At 45.2% G+C, this 19344-nt stretch overlaps 1 long non-coding RNA gene across 2 annotated transcripts in view; it reads left to right on the top strand.

Moving 5' to 3' along the window:
- Positions 1–239: 239 nt before the first annotated feature.
- The window catches only part of LOC116639569, a 153211-nt gene continuing 134106 nt past the window's right edge, over positions 240–19344 (top strand). The window contains exons 1-3 of one of the 2 annotated variants that reach the window (XR_004300872.1): positions 240–368; positions 5516–5652; positions 5781–6203. This is a non-coding gene — a long non-coding RNA (uncharacterized LOC116639569). Of the gene's footprint in view, positions 369–5515; positions 5653–5780; positions 6204–19344 lie in introns of those variants that run through there. The other variant, XR_004300871.1, reaches the window with a different exon arrangement.

Below are 19344 nucleotides of genomic sequence, written 5' to 3'. Positions count from 1 at the left end.
GGAAGTGGGACCCCCACAGGGAGCTCAAGAGTGTGAGTTGCACCCAGCAGTTGCCTTACGGAAGAGAAGGTGGCTTTGATCAGCCTCTAGGAGCTGCTTCCTGCTCTGCTGGTAACTCACAGGCATCTCCAGGGGGATGTGCTCTCGTGGAGACCTGGGCAGGACACCAGCATCATCGCTATAAATAATCAATGAGGTCATGGTGAACTTTAGCAAACATCCGATGGACCTCAGTTACTTCTGAGGTGAGATTCTACGCAATTTGGAATCAACAAAGACTGAGCTGTGTCTGTGTAGAAATCTCCTGAAGGCAAACATTCAAGCACAGGGGAATGAGACAGGACCCAGGCTCTACAACCGGGGACCAGGTAGGAGCTTGGTTATATGAACAGGGCAGAATTGCAGTTATTGACACTGGGGCCCACGGTGGGATCAGCAACGGGTACAGTCGTCAGAACTTTCGAATTACTGTTCCTTAACTCGCCTGCGAGTCTGAGTCGGAACACACCTGTTGCTGGGCTGGTCGAGTTACAGGGAGCTCAGCAATCACATCAGGCAGGATGCTAATCAAACCGGCTTAGGAAAAAAGGGAGAATCTACCGGCTCAGGGCAGTAAGCAGGGGTGGATCTGAGCAGTCAGGGCAGGGCCAGGGACTTCTGAATGTGCGCTCAGCTCTGCCTCCCTCTGTGTTGGCCTTATTCCTACACAGCTTCTGCCCCTCACTGGCTTCCAGAAACTCCGGGTTACATCCTGTCAGCTTAGCAGTCCCAGAGATGAGAGAGACCTTTTCCAGTTGTTCCAGCAGAAGTCCCAGGATTGGCTTCCCGGGGCAGACTTGAGGCATGTGACAAGAACCCAGGCAGTCCTGTCGCTGGGGGGATGGGGCTTCCCGAGGGGCTGGCTTGGCTACGTGCCTCCCACCCGCGGCGGAGCTGTGTCATCAGCCCCAAGAGAGCCACGCGGGCTGACAGAGGCAGAGGGGAAGGAAGGGCCCTTCATCAGGAGAGACATGCAAGGCAGGCAGAATCTTCAGACCACGGGGGTTTGCACATTTTCATCGTGCAGCCCTGCAGAGCTCACTCGAGGCAAACGACGAGGCTGTGGGTTCATTGCCACCGGCAAGCTCAGGACACGACTGATTTGACAAGTCGTATTTAATGCTGGGCTTGTGAAGAAGTTTCTCATTTTCATCTGACAGTTTTTATGATGGAAGTCAAGCTCACTCGTTTATAATTGACAGGATTTTTATTCATTTTGGAGAAGTTACAGCGGCCAGCGATTTGCAGTTTGCCATCTATACAGACATTTTCTGTTAACCTCGAAAAGCTTGAGAGCTTAGCTCCGACATTTTGTCACCGGGCTTGTCAATTTCTAGACAGGTGACTTCACCCCAATCTCGTCGGGCTGTTTCTCTCCTTAAATTCAAGAGTTATTTCCTGGGACAAGGCCAGTGCCAGAGGCTTGCATATTGTTGTTTGTTGACTTGTGTAACGTCTGGGAAAATGATTTTCTCGCTGTGATGTAAAACTGACTTTTCATCGTTGGTGCCCAGCCACTCCAGCTCACATTTCCCATGTCTGGAGGCACACAAATCTATTCAGGGGGTGGATGTGAGCCTCGAGAATCAGATTGCTTACTGGTGGAGAGCTGGAGAGCAGTGATGGATCTCTGAGATAGTTTTGAAAGAATTATTCTAAAAGTTATTCTTAATGCTTTATCATTTTAAAAAAGAATGAGTTGTAATTTGAAAACCCAAGGTTTTTGATTCACACTATTGCGCTGAGGAGGGAGTCTCCTTTCGGCTCCTAAACATCCCACAGTGTTTCTCTGTGGTTGCACCCTGCACACCGCCCTGGGAGTAGGAACGTGGTGTACTTTCTCTCTAGTCTGTATCATGAACTTCTCAGGAGGACTCATTCACTCATCTATGCATTTGGCGAGCATTTTATTTGAAGCTTGGATAAAAGCCGCATGGATGGCAAGATGGTTTTGGGTGCTCTGTAGGGTTTGGAGGATGGTGGGGATCAAGAGGCCGACCTCAGGGAGAGTGGGATTTGGAGCGAAGTCCAAGCCAGGCAGAACATGTTCAAGCCTCCTGTGTGTCGCTCACGTTTGTCGCCCACCTGTGCTGGGTGCTGGTACACAGAGGTCACCGAGTCATGGTACCATCCCTGATGGATCTCAGTGTCAAGTTGGAGAGACAGACAAGTAAACAGCTCTAACAGCGTGCAGCAGGCAGGGCTTTGACCCAAGCTGGGCAACCCATTCTCATGGTTCTCCACCAGGGGTGGGTTTGGCATCCTTGTGAACCACTGAACACGGACAAGGGAACTTTGGTTATCCCTAGTGATTGGATTTTGAGTGGCCGACGATGTTAGATATCCTATAATGCATGGGACAGCCCCACAGAATAATGAATAATTAGGCCAGTGGTGAAAAAAAAAAGTACTGTCTTACAGGTATCTTGAGGCTGTGCTTCAGGCTCATTGCTGTATTCCTAGAACTGCACAGAACTAGCTCAGAGTAGGTCCCCTATGAGTATTTCATTAGGGAAAGTGGGTCAAATGGAGGAGCCCATGTAGGGTGGAGGAGGAGATAGGCAGCCATGAATGCGGAGGAGGGACACCTGTCTTTGAGACTTTCGCCAGGCACACGAGACACCAGGCCTAGGCAGCACGACCCTTCTAGATGCCCCTTGCATGTGACCGTGAGGGTTTTGCAAGTCTCCCTGCTCAGGCCTGGACTGGCTCAGGGCTTAGGTGGGGCTCTGCCTGGGAGTTGGGCCCTCAGGGCCTGACCCCAAGCCGGACTGGAGATGAGACTAGCTCACTTATGGATGTCAAACTTCTTGGTCCCCCGCCAGCACTTAGCTAGAGTAATTTCTTTAGAGATTCAGCATAATATCCTTGTTAGGAATAGATGCATTAGACTCTTGGATTCCATTTCTTTGTTTCCTTTAACAAGTATTTGTTGATTATTACCATGGTTAAGGCATTGTTCTAGGCACTTAGGAGATAGCAGAGAACAAAAAAAGACAGAGCCTTCAAGGAGCTCTCATCCTACTTGGGAAAACCCAGGGAACAAACACCCAAGTGAACACACAGAGGGAACAATGGTGACAAGTGCACATGGGACAAGGGGAAGGGGAGGGGCTGTGTTCCATAGGCTCATAGGGAGACAGCTGTAAGCAGGGGGGAAGCAAAAGAGGCCAGGGGAATATCCGGGCAAAGAGCACCCCATCAGGGGCGGCAGGAGCAGGTGCCTGGTGAACTTGAGGAGGAGCGAGGAGGCTGGTGTGGCTGCAGTGAGGGAGGCAGTGATGGGATGACATCAGAAAGGGGGCGGGGGGGCCTTGTCGGTCGTTGTTTAGGACTCTGGTTTTGCTCCGAGTTAGATGGGAAGCCGTGAGAGGATTTGGAGCAGAGGAATGAACTGAGCAGGCTTGCTTTGAAAGCATTCTAGATCTATTGTCTGTTGCTGGTGGCTTAAGAAAACAGTGGTCTGTTATTTCTACCAATTGTGTGGGATGACGGGGCCGTTCTTCTGCTGGTTTCACCCGAGCTCACTCAGCTGGAGGACGGGCTCAGCTAGGACGTCTGGCCCTCTCTTTCCATGTGGTCTTTCATCCAAGGAGGCTACATCTGGTTGGGCTTCCTTCTAAGATGGTGGTGGCATTCCTGGAGAAGACGCGCCAAACTTCCACGGGCCCCCACCTGCCCCCCCACCCCGTGTGCTAAGTGACATCGCCAAGCCCAGAGTCACCGTGGGGCTGCGCATAGTACAGATATCAGAAGATATGGTTGATTGGGGTAGCTAATGTAAGAAGCGACCACTCCAACTGCTCCCTGGAGAATAGATTTGGGGGAGGATGGATGGCAGAGCCAGGAGGCCAATTAGGAGGCTACATGATCACTCAGGGAAAAGTGGTGCAGGTGAGTGGAATGGTAAGAAATAACCCAGTTATGATATATTTTGTAGATGGAACCCAAAAATGGTTTGTTGATGGATGGTGCGTGAGATGTGACAGAGAGGGTATTTAAGGATGACTCCAAGATATCTGTCTCTGGCAACTCCAAGGGCAGAGTAGCTATATAGGGAGAAGCATAGACTGGCTGGAGGGTGGATTTCTTTTTTTTTTTTAAGATTTTATTTATTTGACAGAGACACAGCGGGAGAGGGAACACAAGCAGGGGGAGTGGGAGAGGGAGAAGCAGGCTCCTCACTGAGGGGGGAGCCTGATTCGGGGCTCGATTCCAGGACTCCGGGATCATGACCCGAGCTGAAGGCAGACGCCTAACAACTGAGCCACCCAGGCGCCCCTGGAGGGTGGATTTTTGCCAGTTGAGCAGGGGGAGTTGTTTTGGACCTGTCCAGTTTAAGATATCCATGTTAGATGTTAGTTGAATATACTCTTAAGGATTTGGGAGATGAGTCTGGGGTGGAGGGACACACTTGGGAATTGTCAGCCTGTTGATAGTGTTTAAAACCCTGAGCCTGGAGGAAACCACCAGGGGAGTGAGTGGATAGAGCAGAGAGGAGGTGTGAGGACTGAGGTTCTCCAACATTTCAAGGTTGGGGAGATGAGGAGGGACCAGCAAGATGACCGAGCAGGATCGGCTAGTGACTGGGAAAGAGTTAAGAATCACGGGAGACCATGGAAGCCTGCGTGCTAAGCATGGGAGATTGATCAAGTGTATCAGAAGCTGCTCATGAAGTGGAAGAAGACAGCTGAGCACTCACTGATCATAAGCCTGAGCTCTGTGGAGGTCATGGGTCATGAGGCAAGAACAGCTTCATGTGAGCAGAGGCCGAGAAAGCCTGGTCTTTGTGGGTTCGGGAGAAAATGGGAGCAGAATGCTTCCAGGTCTGCCTCTTGCTGAATGAATGTGCTTGGGCTCACCAGCCCTGTATGGGTCTCAGTTTTCTCACCTGTCAAATGTGGACAATCATGGTAGACATTTCGTAGGGTCAGTGAGATAAGTGGGTGAGATAATCCGTATAAAATGATGAGCACAATGTCTGGCATACAATTAGCACTCAGTAAAGCTAGCTATTGTTATCAGTGGTACATGCTTACTAGAAGTTCGTTTGATTCATTCGTGACTGGGAAGCTCGTCAATTGCAGGAATGGGCTAAGGGGGAGCCATGTTGGTGTTTCAGAGACACTTGAGAAGAAAATGTGTAACTAGCCCATTGAGGGGCTTATAAATGCCCTTGATTAGTGGCAGGAGATTCAGTGACTAGAGTTCTTGATGGTCTGGCATCTGAAGGAGGTGCTGGAATCTGAGTCTATCATTTAATTGATACTTAACCTCTCCTACTCTGGATTTTACCATCTGTAAAGGGGGCATATATTTGTATTCACTTTATGTGAAATCACTCTTCTTCCTGGTATAAAAGCAGTTCTCATTAAGTACCGACTGGCCTCATGATGGTGATAATGATCATATTGATGAAGATCATATTAACATTTAAGTATCTCTTTCTTTTGCATCAACATATTTGGAAAGAAAGAAAGATGCCTGGGACCTGAATGTTCAGGACGTTCATGATGAGGACAATGGACAGACTTCCTCTTTTTCCTCCAAGGTCGTTTTAAAGCTTCTAAAAATTAAGCCACACCACCGAACCCAGGCTGAAATTTTACGCTGGTGAGTAAATCTTTCGGGACAAGGTTGAAGGAAGTTGGCAGCTCTGACTTAGAAAACATGCCTGGCTATCCCCTCAGTTAAATTTATTTTCTGTCTAAATAGAAATCTTCAATTTTTATACTTTTTAGCCTGGCGGTAATAAATTCAGCATCAAGAAGAACATGTATTTGCAAGAGTGCCCCTGGTTTGCTGACTTTGCAGAATGGGGGAAAAAAAAAAAGGGACATGGTTACACCATTTCTATTTGCCACACTGTTATTTTTCATTTTCCAGTGAGACTGTAGACCCCACCTGCATTTCATTTGTTCCCTCATTTTTGTTCATGTTCCACTTTTTCTTCGTCGCGCCTCATCCTCTGGATTTAACAGCACTCCATTGGCCATGCATAACTTGTATCCCACATCCTCTAGATCTGTTAAGGCATTTTCTGTGTGCATTTCATGGCAGATTCTGATTGTAAATTGGTTGTAGAAACTTCACTGGCTTCCTGTCTGTGACATTTCTGATGGATGGTCCCTATTTATACAGAACAGCATGGCGTGTGCAGAGTTATAGGCCCCCATGCCATGCATAATGGATTGGAAGGAGAGAGCTGGTGGCCCCACCATGAGGAGAATCATCTGCTTCCTTTTCGTGCAGCAGTGAGAAAAGGCCGGTGATGGAACGCAGGCTGTGAAAGCTCATGGGGCCGACTCAAGTTGTGGTGCTTCCACAGAGCCCCCCTGGCTTCCTGAAGAACTCGGTCCGGTCCGGAAATAACATGGGGGGACTGCAGGGCTAAGGGCAAGGCTGTTGAGGTGCACTGTTGGGTGACCTCAACCGAAGAGATGGTGGTAACCTATTTTGTGGGGGCTTTTGTGGTTTTGGCAGGACTGCCCACCTCTCTCCCATGATCCACTTGGGGGAGATATCTTGGAATAAGGGAAGAGGGCTGGGCCCAGTGCCCTTTGTTGTTAAATTAATGGCCGAGGATTGGGGGTGGAAATGGAAAATTTCTTTCTTTTGTTAAAGGCTGAGGAGGTCAAGAAGGAGGAATAGGAAATTCTCATGTAGACTTGGTGAGGGTTTTATCAGGAATTTAATCTTCATATTTGAGGGATCTCTAATTTATTTTAGGCACTTGGCACACTAGATACGAATCCTTCTGTTGCAAGCACTACAGAGTATGTCCCTCCAAATGGCTCTAGGTAGACTCAGATTCAAGTGTGGTTTGATTCAGATACCCCCACCAATTTCAACAGGACCCACTCCCCCCTCACTGCCTCTCAGCTCCTTTTCCTCTCCACACTTGGACAGGTTCTTTCCACATGGTTACAAAGTGGCTGCAGCAGCTCCAGCTTCACGTTCCTGTAACTTCAGATCCAGTGGCACATGGTTTCCTTCCCAGAAGTTTCAGTGTGTCTCAACACTGACTGGGTTATGTTCTACCAATCACCATGGCAGTGGGGGGCAGTGCTCTGGTTGGTTTAGCAAAATCATGTGCTCTGTTTCTGGAGCCAAGGATTGAGTTGTGCTGCCACAAGCATGTATATTAGGAGTGGGGTGGTCTGCCAGAGGGAAATCAGGGTGCTGTTAGCAGAAAAGGGATCAGTGAATTCTGGGTACTCAAAACTGACCTGCTTTCCACCATCCCTGGGGAGAAAGCTCACCAACATCTAGAATGGAGGAATCTCTACCCTGTAATGTTCTTCCTTTCCCATTTCTGGACTCATCTACTCTAGCTAGAGGCAGAGATTTAGCAAAGGAGGAGGGGGAGAGAAGACAAGAGTACCATGAGTGTCCCAGTGTCCAAGTAGGGGGTGACTCCAGACTGTGGGCAAGAAAGCCTCTCTGGGATTGGAATCTTCCCTTCCATGGTGCAGTGAGGTATGGTGGCTAGCTAGATTCAGGCCGCATTACTTGATTTTCCACCGTCTGACTCTCTTGGATTGATCCCATCACCAGCGTTTCAGTATACAACCACTTAAAACCTAGTCAGGGTTGAGTGTGCATGTGTTTGTTTCTGAGCATTTGGCATAAGGAGGGACTGGGCCCTTGTCTCCTTCCCCAGTTCCCCTCATTGCCAAGGAATGGCATTCTCTTCATCTCTCCATGGGGCAGGAGGAGAACACAGCGGCATACACTCCCCTACAGGGAAAGAGTACAGAGGACCCTCCTGAGTTCCCGTCCCTAGCAGAAAACAAACTAACTCTATGGAGCCAAAGAAAAGACGATTACACCCTTCCTGAGATTTAGGACTGTGGGGGCCAAGTGTAACTGGTTTAGAGGAGCAACTCAGTAAAGGACAGTGTGGGCTCAACAAGAGCATGTCTTGTGGTCTGTCTTGGTTCTGAGTTATGGGCAGTCCTCCACTTTCCTCCTCTCTCGTTTTAAATAATTGATAATTTTCTTACTCCATTTTGACACCCTTAAATCGTTTTCCATGTGTTGAATGTGGCCTTTCGGTCGCTACCTTCCTAATGATGATTTGGAACCATTTCTGGAGGTGGAGGGGGTGGGGTGGGCTGCTTGCCAATGCTGTGTGGTGGAGCAAGAACCCGGGCTCAGCTGACTCCATGGCAGCTGGTGATGGGTGTGCAGGGAGGAAGTGCTACCTTCCCAGCTTTCCCCCACTTTAGACAGGGAAGCAGGGCTTGTCCCCTTTTCTCCAATTCCAGTTCTCCTTAGCCCAGGTGCCAAGGAGCCCAGTTGAGTCTCCAGACCATTGAGTTCCTAGAGTCTCTTCTCCTAGACCAATCTCCTCTCCAACCTCCTTGCCCAGCAGACCACTTTGCCCTTATGCCTTCCGTAGATGGATGGTGGGCAGTGTTGTGTTGTGGGTGTGGAGACACACACAAGGACTTGTTTTAAAATGGTGCGGCCCGGGGCTCCTGGGTGGCTCAGTCGGTGAAGCGTCTGCCTTCGGCTCAGGTCGTGATCCCAGGGTCGTGGGATCGAGCCCCACATTGGGCTCCCTGCTCAGTGGGGAGCCTGCCTCTCCCTCTGCTGCTGCTCCCCCTGCTTGTACACTCTCTCTCTCAAATAAATAAAATCTTTTTAAATTTTTTAAATTTTATTTTTATTATGTTATATTAGTCACCATACAGTACATCATTAGTTTTTGATGTAGTGTTCCATGATTCATTGTTTGCGTATAACACCCAGTGCTCCATGCAATTCATGCCCTCCTTAATACCCATCACCAGCTAACCCATCTCTCCACCCCCTCCCCTCTAAAACCCTCAGTTTGTTTCTCAGAGTCCATAGTCTCTCATGGGTCTTCTCCCCCTCCGATTTACCCCCCTTCATTTTTCCCTTCCTTCTTCTAATGTCCTCCATTATAAAAATCTTAAAAAAATAAATAAAATGGCTGGTCCTGAAAGTTTACCCAGTGGCCTTGGGGTATCACCTGTTTTTAAATAAGATTTTTGTTGAAACATGATATAAACATGGAAAAGTACACAAATCCTAAGTATACAGCTTGGTGGATTTCAACAAAGTGAACACACCTGTGTGACCAAAACAGACCCTTAATCACAATCGCCAAAAAATTAACCACTATCCTCATTTACCATCAAATATCTTCACCTGTTTTGGACTTTATGTAAATGAAATCATGTATTATCCACTCTTTCGTGTTTAGCTTCCTGGGCTCAACATGATATTTGTGAGGTTCATCCATGTTTTTATATGTAACAATGATGGTTCATGTTTATTCCCACACCATTTACTACTATGAGTCTATCACAATTTATTTGTTTGGCTGTTGGACTTTTTCTCCCCCAATATCGGAGTACTGTGAATAATGTTGCTTTGAACATCCTATTACATGTCTTTTGGTGCATAGATGTATTTATTTTTGTTGGGTATATAGGTAGGCATGGAATTTCTGGGTTTAGGGCACATGTTTACTATTGTAAGTACTCGAAAACAGTTGCTCTATATCTTTATCATTTAAAAAAATATTAAACTCTTATGGTACATGTGTAGTTGTTTCTTATTGTGGTTTTAATTTGCATGTTTCTGTCACCAGCACTGTGGAGAGTCTTTTTGTGTGCTTATTGGTCATTTTAACATCCTTTCTGTGAAGCTCTCTTAACCATATTCTATTGGCTTATCTGTTTTTCTTACTTGTTTGGAGTTTTCTAGTTATCTTGGACATGAGCCTTTTGTTGGATGTATGTACTGAAAAAATCTTATTCAATGGTGATTTTTTGACTCAAAAAAAGTTTTAAATCTTCAAAATGTCCAATGTATCATCTTCTACTTAGTAATTACTATTTTTCATGTCCTGTTTAAGAAAATTTTGCTTCTTCCAAGTCATGTTTGTATTCTCTTCTATTATCATCTAGAAGTTTTATTGTTTTGTCTTTTCCATTTAGATATATAATTCATCTGGAATTGATTTTTGTATGTAGTGTGAGGTAGGGGGTCAAGATTTACTTCTTTACCTCATGTGCATATCCTATAGTCCCAATATCATCTATTAAACAGAACAGAACATCTCATCTCTATGGCTCTGCGTATTACCTTTATTCTACATCAGGTGCCTTTATATGTGTGTGTGTCTACTTCTGGACTCACTATTCTGCTCCATTTTTCTTTCTTCTATCCTCGTACCAATATCACACCATCTTTATTACTATAATCTTGATAGTCTGAAGTCTAAGTTCTTCAACTTTGTTCTTATTCAAGATTTTCTTTTGCAGCATGGCTCTATGTATTTCCATGTTAATGGCAGACTCAGCTGTCCATTAATTGACTTTTGTAATTTTTGATTTGCCCTTAAGCCGATCCAATTATTTTATTTCAGTTTTCTATTTCTAGAATTTCCATTTGATTCTTTTATATAGAAATAAAAGACTGAGTATACTAATGATAAATCCATTTCATGAAAGACTGTTATATAGAAGGAAATTTGCCGATATATACCAAAAAGCCTTAAGTATGTGAATACTCTCTAACTCAAAGGTTTCAATTTTACAAGTATAAGGATATTATCATACATGTCTAAAGAAATATTTATAAATATATGATGTGCATTGTTGTCTGTAGAAATTAAATAGTTGCAGATCCAAACGTCCATCGTCAGGGAATGATGGATTGACACAGTATGGGCACGGACAGCAGACTACGATTCATCCATTTAAAATGACTGATTGAGTCCTAGCCACAGCAATCAGACAACAAAAAGAAATAAAAGGCATCCAAATTGGCAAGGAAGAAGTCAAACTCTCACTCTTTGCAGATGATATGATACTTTATGTGGAAAACCCAAAAGACTCCACCCCAAAACTGCTAGAACTCATACAGGAATTCAGTAAAGTGGCAGGATATAAAATCAATGCACAGAAATCAGTGGCATTCCTATACACCAACAACAAGACAGAAGAAAGAGAAATTAAGGAGTCGATCCCATTTACAATTGCACCCAGAACCATAAGATACCTAGGAATAAATCTAACCAAAGAGGCAAAGAATCTGTACTCAGAAAACTATAAAATACTCATGAAAGAAACTGAGAAAGACACAAAGAAATGGAAAAACATTCCATGCTCATGGATTGGAAGAACAAATATTGTGAAGATGTCAATGCTACCTAGAGCAATCTACACATTCAGTGTAATCCCCATCAAAATACCATCCACTTTCTTCAAAGAAATGGAACAAATAATCCTAAAATTTGTATGGAACCAGAAAAGACCCTGAACAGCCAGAGGAATGTTGAAAAAGAAAAGCAAAGCTGGCGGCATCACAATTCCGGACTTCCAGCTCTACTACAAAGCTGTCATCATCAAGACAGTATGGTACTGGCACAAAAACAGACACATAGATCAATGGAACAGAATAGAGAGCCCAGAAATGGACCCTCAACTCTATGGTCAACTAATCTTCGACAAAGCAGGAAAGAATGTCCAGTGGAAAAAAGACAGTCTCTTCAACAAATGGTGTTGGGAGAATTGGACAGCCACATGCAGAAGAATGAAACTGGACCATTTCCTTACACCACACACACAAATAGACTCAAAATGGCTGAAAGACCTCAATGTGAGACAGGAGTCCATCAAAATCCTAGAGGAGAACACAGGGGGCAACCTCTTTGACCTCAGCTGCAGCAGTTTCTTCCTAGAAACATCACCAAAGGCAAGGGAAGCAAGGGCAAAAATGAACTATTGGGACCTCATCAAGATAAAAAGATAAAAAGCTTTTGCACAGCAAAAGAAACAGTCAACAAAACCCAAAGACAACCGACAGAATGGGAGAAGATATTTGCAAATGACATTTCAGATAAAGGGCTAGTATCCAAAATCTATAAAGAACTTATGAAACTCAACACCCAAAGAACAAATGATCCAATCAAGAAATGGGCAGAAGACATGAACAGACATTTTTCCAAAGAAGACATCCAAATGGCCAACAGACACATGAAAAAGTGCTCAGCATCGCTCGGCATCAGGGAAATCCAAATCAAAACCTCAGTATCACCTCACACTAGTCAGAATGGCTAAAATTAACAAGTCAGGAAACGACAGATGTTGGCAGGGATGCGGAGAAAGGGGAACCCTCCTACACTGTTGGTGGGAATGCAAGCTGATGTAGCCATTCTGGAAAACAGTATGGAGGTTCTTCAAAAAGTTGAAAATAGGGCTACCATACGATCCAGCAATTGCACTACTGGGTATTTACCCCAAAGATACAAATGTAGGGATCCGAAGGGGTACATGCACCCCGATGTTTATAGTAGCAATGTCCACAATAGCCAAACTGTGGAAAGAGGCAAGCTGTCCATTGACAGATGAATGGATAAAGAAGATGTGGTATGTGTATACAATGGAATATTATGCAGCCATCAAAAGGAATGAAATCTTGCCATTTGCAATGACGTGGATAGAACTGGAGAGTGTTACGCTGAGCGAAATAAATCAATCAGAGATAGACATGTATCATATGACCTCACTGATATGAGGAATTCTTAATCTCAGGAAACAAACTGAGGGTTGCTGGAGTGGGGGTGGGTGGGAGGGATGGGGCGGCCGGGTGATAGACATTGGGGAGGGTATGTGCTATGGTGAGTGCTGTGAATTGTGCAAGACTCGAATCACAGATCTCTACCTCTGAAACAAATAATATATGTTAAAAAAGAAGAAGAAGATGATAGCAGGAGGGGAAGAATGAAGGGGGAGAAATCGGAGGGGGAGATGAACCATGAGAGACTATGGACTCTGAGAAACAAACTGAGGGTTCTAGAGGGGAGGGGGGTGGGAGGATGGGTTAGCCTGGTGATGGGTATTAAAGAGGGCATGTTCTGCATGGAGCACTGGGTGTTATATGCAAATAATGAATCACGGAACACTACATCAAAAACTAATGATGTGATGTATGGTGATTAACAAAACATAATAAAAAAAATAAAAAAATAAAATGACTGGTTGAAACTGATGAACAGATAAAATGTGGTATACCCATACAATGGAACGTTATACAGCAATAAACAGGATTGAAGTACTGATATAACACATGCTATAACATGGATGAACCTTGAAAACACTGTGCTAACTGAGGAAGCCAGTCATAAAAGAGCACTTATTGCATGGTTTCATTTATATGAATGGTCCAGAATAGGCAAGTACAGAGATAGGTTCTCACTGACCTATATTTTCCATGATATTTTGTTAATAGAAAGTAATGGGTTATTATGCGGAACGAACTGTATTTGAGTCTCAGTCTGGTTGTTAACTAATTAGGTAGTCTCTGGAAATTCATAGTACTTGCCTGAGCCTCCATTTCTTCATCTGTAGAATAGAAAAGATGCCACATGCCTCATGGGTTGTCATGAACATGCAATGGAGTAATGAACTTGCAAGTGCTCTGTAAACGGAAGGGTTATGTATTTGCAGGATTTTATCACACAACCACATGACCTGTCCCTTAGTCATTACTTGAGTTTTTGTTTTATATTTTGCAGTATACTTTGTTTAATATTCTCTGGGTCCTTCCATTTGTCACATAGGAAGTGTCCATCAGACTTGGCTGCGATCCAGGGAACTGTGATTTGTGGTTTTGTGCTATTTCTTTTATGTTGGGTGGCCTTCCTTACAATTCTGTCACTTGCAGAAAATGAAATGAAAACACAAAGCAATCCTTTCCCCCTGGATTTTGGCGCTTCTCCAAGCTTCCTATCTCCTTTGGTGGAAATGAGTTTTCTGAGTCCTGGACCCAGATTTCCCTGGGGGCCGCCAGGGCTGATTGTACTAAGTGGTGCTTGTGGACCTGAAGACATTAAATAGAGCTTGAGCGGAAGCTGGCTCTCAGCCAGGCTTGGCTTATGGAAGATTTTTGTCTTCAGCCCTTTGCACCTCTCTTTCTGTGTCTTCTTCCATTGCCTTGCCTTCAAATACCCCTAGAGTATTCTTGTCATTGTCACTCTTACCCATCCCCTGAATATCATCACTCTGGGGAGCCCGGGGTCATTCACTCACCTGAGCTAAGAAATGCCTGAGCTGCATGTCCAGTCTGTGTGTGTGGGGGGGTAGTTCCCAAAATGAGTTCTCTAGAACATAGTTCTGTGATATGCTCCATGGTACAAAGGTTTTAGGGTCAAGTAAATTTGGCAGATGATGGTCTGTTTTGAGTATCTTGTGAGTTTCTTAATGTACATAGATTATCAAGGGCTCTAAGAATTCCTACTTTTTTTTTCTTTCTCATTTTCATCTCCTTCTGGGATTCTTACTACACATGTTATGTTGTCCTATAAGCCCCGGTCATTTTTTTTTTCTCCAATATTTTTCTCACTATTCTTCATATTGGAGAATTTCTGTTGATTTGTTTTCAAGTTTATTGACTCTTTTGTAACTTTGGTTTGCTGTAAAGCCATCCAATTTTTTTTTTTCAACTTTTAATTCTATAATTTCTACTTGGCCTCTTTTGTATAGTTTCCATGTCATTGCTGAGATTCTTGATGTGTTCACCCATTTAGATTATATTTTCTTTTAATTTAATGAACATAATAGCTGCTTTATAGTTTTAGTCTGCTAAATAACACATCTGTGCTAATTAAGGTTTGATTTTTAATGGACGTTTTTTCCTAGACTATAGGTCATATTTTCTTTTTCCTTGTACGTCTAGTACAGTTGAACTTTTTACTGAACCAAGTGCACAAAGAGTATTGATTTTTTTAATTGGAGGTGACGCAGTTGATGGCCAATCATCTTGAATTTGTGTTGGTTTGATTTTGTGCCTTGTCAAGATTAATCTGGGAAAATTCCAAGATATTTCTTAAATCCTGTCATTTAGGAGGACCCAATCTCTCAACTCCTGTTGTAGACCTTATCATGTCTTGGTTTTAGGTTCTGTTAGGATGTCAAGTATGGGCCTTACTCTAGGGTGTGGTCTTTAAATCTAAATCAGGGCCCTCTGTGACCTCAGCTTGATGTCTGGAGTGTTATCTAGGTTTTAATGAGGTCTGACTCCTCTCTCGCTGGGCTGGGGTTCCAGCTTCCTGGGCCCTGCTCAAGCTCCGGAGTCTCCAGTCTATGGTCTGTGGGGAGCCTCTGGGAGTCTCCCTCTGTGTTTGTGCGGCCCGGTCCTCATCACCATCTTAAAGCTGACCTCCCCCAATTCCCCTCCAGCACCCTGACCCACAGATTCCAGCCACTTTCCCTCTTCAGCCCAGTGACTTCATCACGCTGTTCTTGGACTCCAGGTCACAGCCAGGAAGTGTTCTCACAGCCATGGAGATCTGTGGTAATTTTGCTGCTCACTCGTGAATGCCCCACTTCCTGGGGATTTCGGTCTCGGGCAGTCCATTTCACATGTCTGCAAACAGTTGCCTTACCTACTTCCCTCAGCTTTATGATTGTTTATGGTAGGAAGTCAAGGCTGACTTCAGCTGGACCATGATAGCTGGCAGCTCAGGGGTCCTAACCGAAGGACCAGCTTTGCCCCTGCGCGCCAGGTAACTCATTTCCAAATGGTAAGGGTGTTGCCCTGCCTTCAAACCCCATAAGCTCAGAACAAGAATGTTAAGTTCCCATCTTTAAACATTTGTTTGGTTCTAAGTTTCATATCATCTAAAAGTTGAGTGCACCAAATAGAAATCAATATAAGTATTTTAAGAAAAGGCAGAAAGGCGTTTAGTAAAAGGAATTCAATGCTAACAAAATCATTGGAAGGAATCACTTTCAGATCAGCACAGAATCCAATCACCAGGCGTGGTTGTCTTTCTGAAGCTTCCAGGTGGGCTTTTCTGGGAAAAAGGACCTCTGTTATCATTTCAGATGCCTATGGGAAGACACAGACGTTGTACCTCATGTCATGTACCTCATATGCCCATTACAGTGTTTTCCCAAATGGTTTTATAAGTGTTTGTGGTTCTCTTCTCCCTATTAAAGAAAAAAAAAAAACACCTCTTGGGGAGGGTTGTGCGTGTAAGTCGTTGACTGAGGATTTGAGACTGTGGCATCTTCATTCTGAACCCTGATATCTAGGCACATAATGCCGAGTACATGCTTATTGACTGAGTGGCCGCATCCTCAGGAGATAGTGACCATTCTGCGTCTCCAAATCACAGGACATAGGAAGACCTCCCTGTGGGGGAATGACTTTGGACAGAGGCCGGTTTTTGCCTCGCCCTTATATTTAGATTCTGTGTGAGCCAACTGGCAAAGATGGAAACGTTCGGAAACATTCCACACGACGGGTTATCTGGAGCCAGGAAGAGAAGATAAATGATGCTTTGATTGAATTCTGTGAGATCTTTTCAAATGAATTCCATTGCCAGGGGTTGGTTTGTGTGTAATTGCAGTCGTGGGCCCCTGGGGACCACTCTGAGTCCTGGATCCAGGCTCGAGGTAGGCACATACGAAGTCATGTACCACCTGAACGTTTCTGATCTGTGAATTAGAAGAGGGAACCCTCCCTTGTGGGGTGATACGTGCTTGTGCCAAGTAAAATGGCTTCCCTGGCGGTGGCGGGGACGGATAATCTGCCTCTTGTAGACACACTCCTGTCCCCCAAGGAGCCCCTCCCACTTCCCCGGCCTCCCAGTAGATGTGGCTCATTAATAGCACTGGCCCAGATTCTGCCTCTGAGAGCCCAGCTCATCGTGCAGGAGTTGCAGGCCCCTCACCCCCGGGGGGGGGGGCGTGGTGGTGTTTGTATCTGTGCATGTGCTTTGTGAGTCCCCAGCCTCTGTCTCAGCGCTGAAGGGACCTGGGAGCACCTGGGGTGATTGGGAGGGCCCTGGGCTGGGTGCTGGGGCGTCAGGATCTTACCAGCTGCTCTGCTTCTTCAGCAAATCACCTCACCTCTCAGCCAGACATGGCCCCCAACCCACTTGCAGCCGGTTACAGTCACGTGGGAGCCAGAACCCCCGAACCTTTCTCGGTAGCTTGTTCTGTAGCGTTATTGTTCAACAGGTAGCTGATCTCCCAACAGTCCAATCACTAGTAAAATTTATTCACTCAACAAATAGTTATGGAGCACTTACCTCACGCCAGGTACTTCCCAGGTCCCCCAGCCAGTGAGGGGGGTCTTGGGTGGTGAAAAGTTGTGTTCTCATGCCTGGAAGCTATCCTCCCCCAGTCTAAAGGGTGGGCTAGAATTCATAATTACTTATAACCATGCATTTGTTCTTATGTGTGTGGGTGGGTGAGAGAAAGGGGGACGTTGGTGTGACTGGGTCCCTGAGAGGCTGCTCAGTTCTGGGAATGATGAAGTCCCTGGACCCATCGAGGGGAGCCAGGCCCTAAGTTAGGAGATCCCCATTAGGTTCTGCATCCCGGTCCCCTATCCCCAGCCCAGGAGGCGTGACCTGCGGGAGCCACGAGTGGTTTGGAACCATTAGAGGAAATGTACGGGGGAATAGAGTTACATTTTAAATATGTAGTACAGAGAGCATGTTCTGTTTGAGTGTAGGAAAAGGAATGTTCCATAAACAATAACTTTTAGGAAAAGTCTTCATGAAGAAGACAGGGTTTGACTTGGTTGATAATCGTGATGATCCTGATTATATTTACATATTATGGTGATTTCTAGTTTATATTATCTTAGGGATATTAATACTGCTACTGCTTCTATAATTTCTTGGGTCCCGAGCAGGTGCCAGGGACAAAACAAAACACTTTACATACATTTTCTTTTTTTTTTTAAGATTTTATTTATTTATTTGACAGAGAGAGACACAGCGAGAGAGGGAACACAAGCAGGGGGAGTGGAAGAGGGAGAAGCAGGCTCCCCGCGGAGCAGGGAGCCTGATGTGGGACTCGATCCCAGGACCCTGGGATCATGACCTGAGCCGAAGGCAGTCGCTTAACCGACTGAGCCACCCAGGCGCCCAACATACATTTTCTTATTTAATTCTAACAACAGCCCTTACAATAATAGGCAGATCATCTTTGTATCTCCATTTATAGATGAGGACACTGAAGCCAAGAGAGGTTAAGTGACTAGTCCAAGGTCACACAGCTACCAAGTGGCAGAATCAAGACTTAGTCTAGGTCTGCCTGCCTCTAGGCCATGATGCTGTGCTGCTTCGGAGTGTTCTTGGTAAGAAGCCAGGTTTCAGGAAAGCCAGATGATTTCCCCAAGGCCAGTTAACTAGTTAGCGGCACAGCCAATTTGGTCCAATATTCTGGATATATGTCATTTTAGTTTAGTTCTTTAAAGTTCGAGGCCAGAACATAAACTCAGTAAATCCATTCCACTCCTTTGGGTGACAATGGGGTAGGAGGAGAGGCTACAGAGGGTGAAGAACCAGTCCATTATCTGGTTATGAGTTCATCACTTAGATCTGCGAGTGGAGACAGCTGGGCCCAGTATTTATTTTCACTCGAGTGCATCAAAACAGAGCTGGGAAGCCATTTTGTGCTGCGGAGGGCGAGTAAAGCAAATGGCAAGAAGAACAGTGCTGTGTGTTGGAGCTTCACTTCCTGGGAGAATCCATCTGGACTCCTCCCCTGCAGCTGTGGGGCATTTGGAAGCTCATCTGCTCTTGGCTCATTCCAGAGGGTTCCTGTGCTGGCCTGCTCTGACCAGTCCATTTCTTGGTCATCTGCATCGAGCACCTTCCAGCTTCTGTGTCTCCCACTCCCTGACACACGGACCCAGACACACACCTCCACAGATGGCTTGATTACACCTGGAAGGACCCTGACAACCCCAGACAGCCGAGATAGGGAAAACGAATTTTTCCCAGAGGACTTCTTCTCAAAGAACAGAACCTGAGATTTTCCCTTCTTGTCTAAAAAAGATGATGTTCTTACTGAATTCCAAAAGCAAAAGGGATTTTCAAGGTTATTGACTCTAAGATCCATCCAGTGGCCACTTCTTTCATTTATCTTGTTTTTCATTTATTTATTCAACAAATATAACATATTTATAATATATACATAGAGCTAGATGAAGACATCGGTGCCGGACAGGCATGTTATGGGGCACGGGGCTGCCATGATGATACAATAGGGGAAGGCCAGTTTATACCCATGTAGCCAACGTGGTGAGGGAAACACACATTCAATAAATTATAGTAAAAATAAAAATATAGTCACAAAGTGTGTTTATGCCATCAGACCCGTAAAGGAGCTCTGAGAGTGTGAGACAGGTAGACCTCACCTGTTCTTTTTTTCTTTTTTTTAAAGATTTTATTTATTTGAGAGAGAGAGAGAGAGAGTGCAAGTGGGGGGAAGGAGCAGCGGGAGAGGGACAAGCAGGCTC

The sequence above is a fragment of the Phoca vitulina genome, unplaced genomic scaffold (genome assembly GCF_004348235.1).
Source record: "Phoca vitulina isolate PV1807 unplaced genomic scaffold, GSC_HSeal_1.0 scaffold18, whole genome shotgun sequence".
Taxonomy (NCBI): Eukaryota; Metazoa; Chordata; class Mammalia; order Carnivora; family Phocidae; genus Phoca; species Phoca vitulina.
The sequence above is the reverse complement of the archived record's forward strand: the minus strand, read 5'-3'. Positions and strand labels throughout refer to the sequence as shown.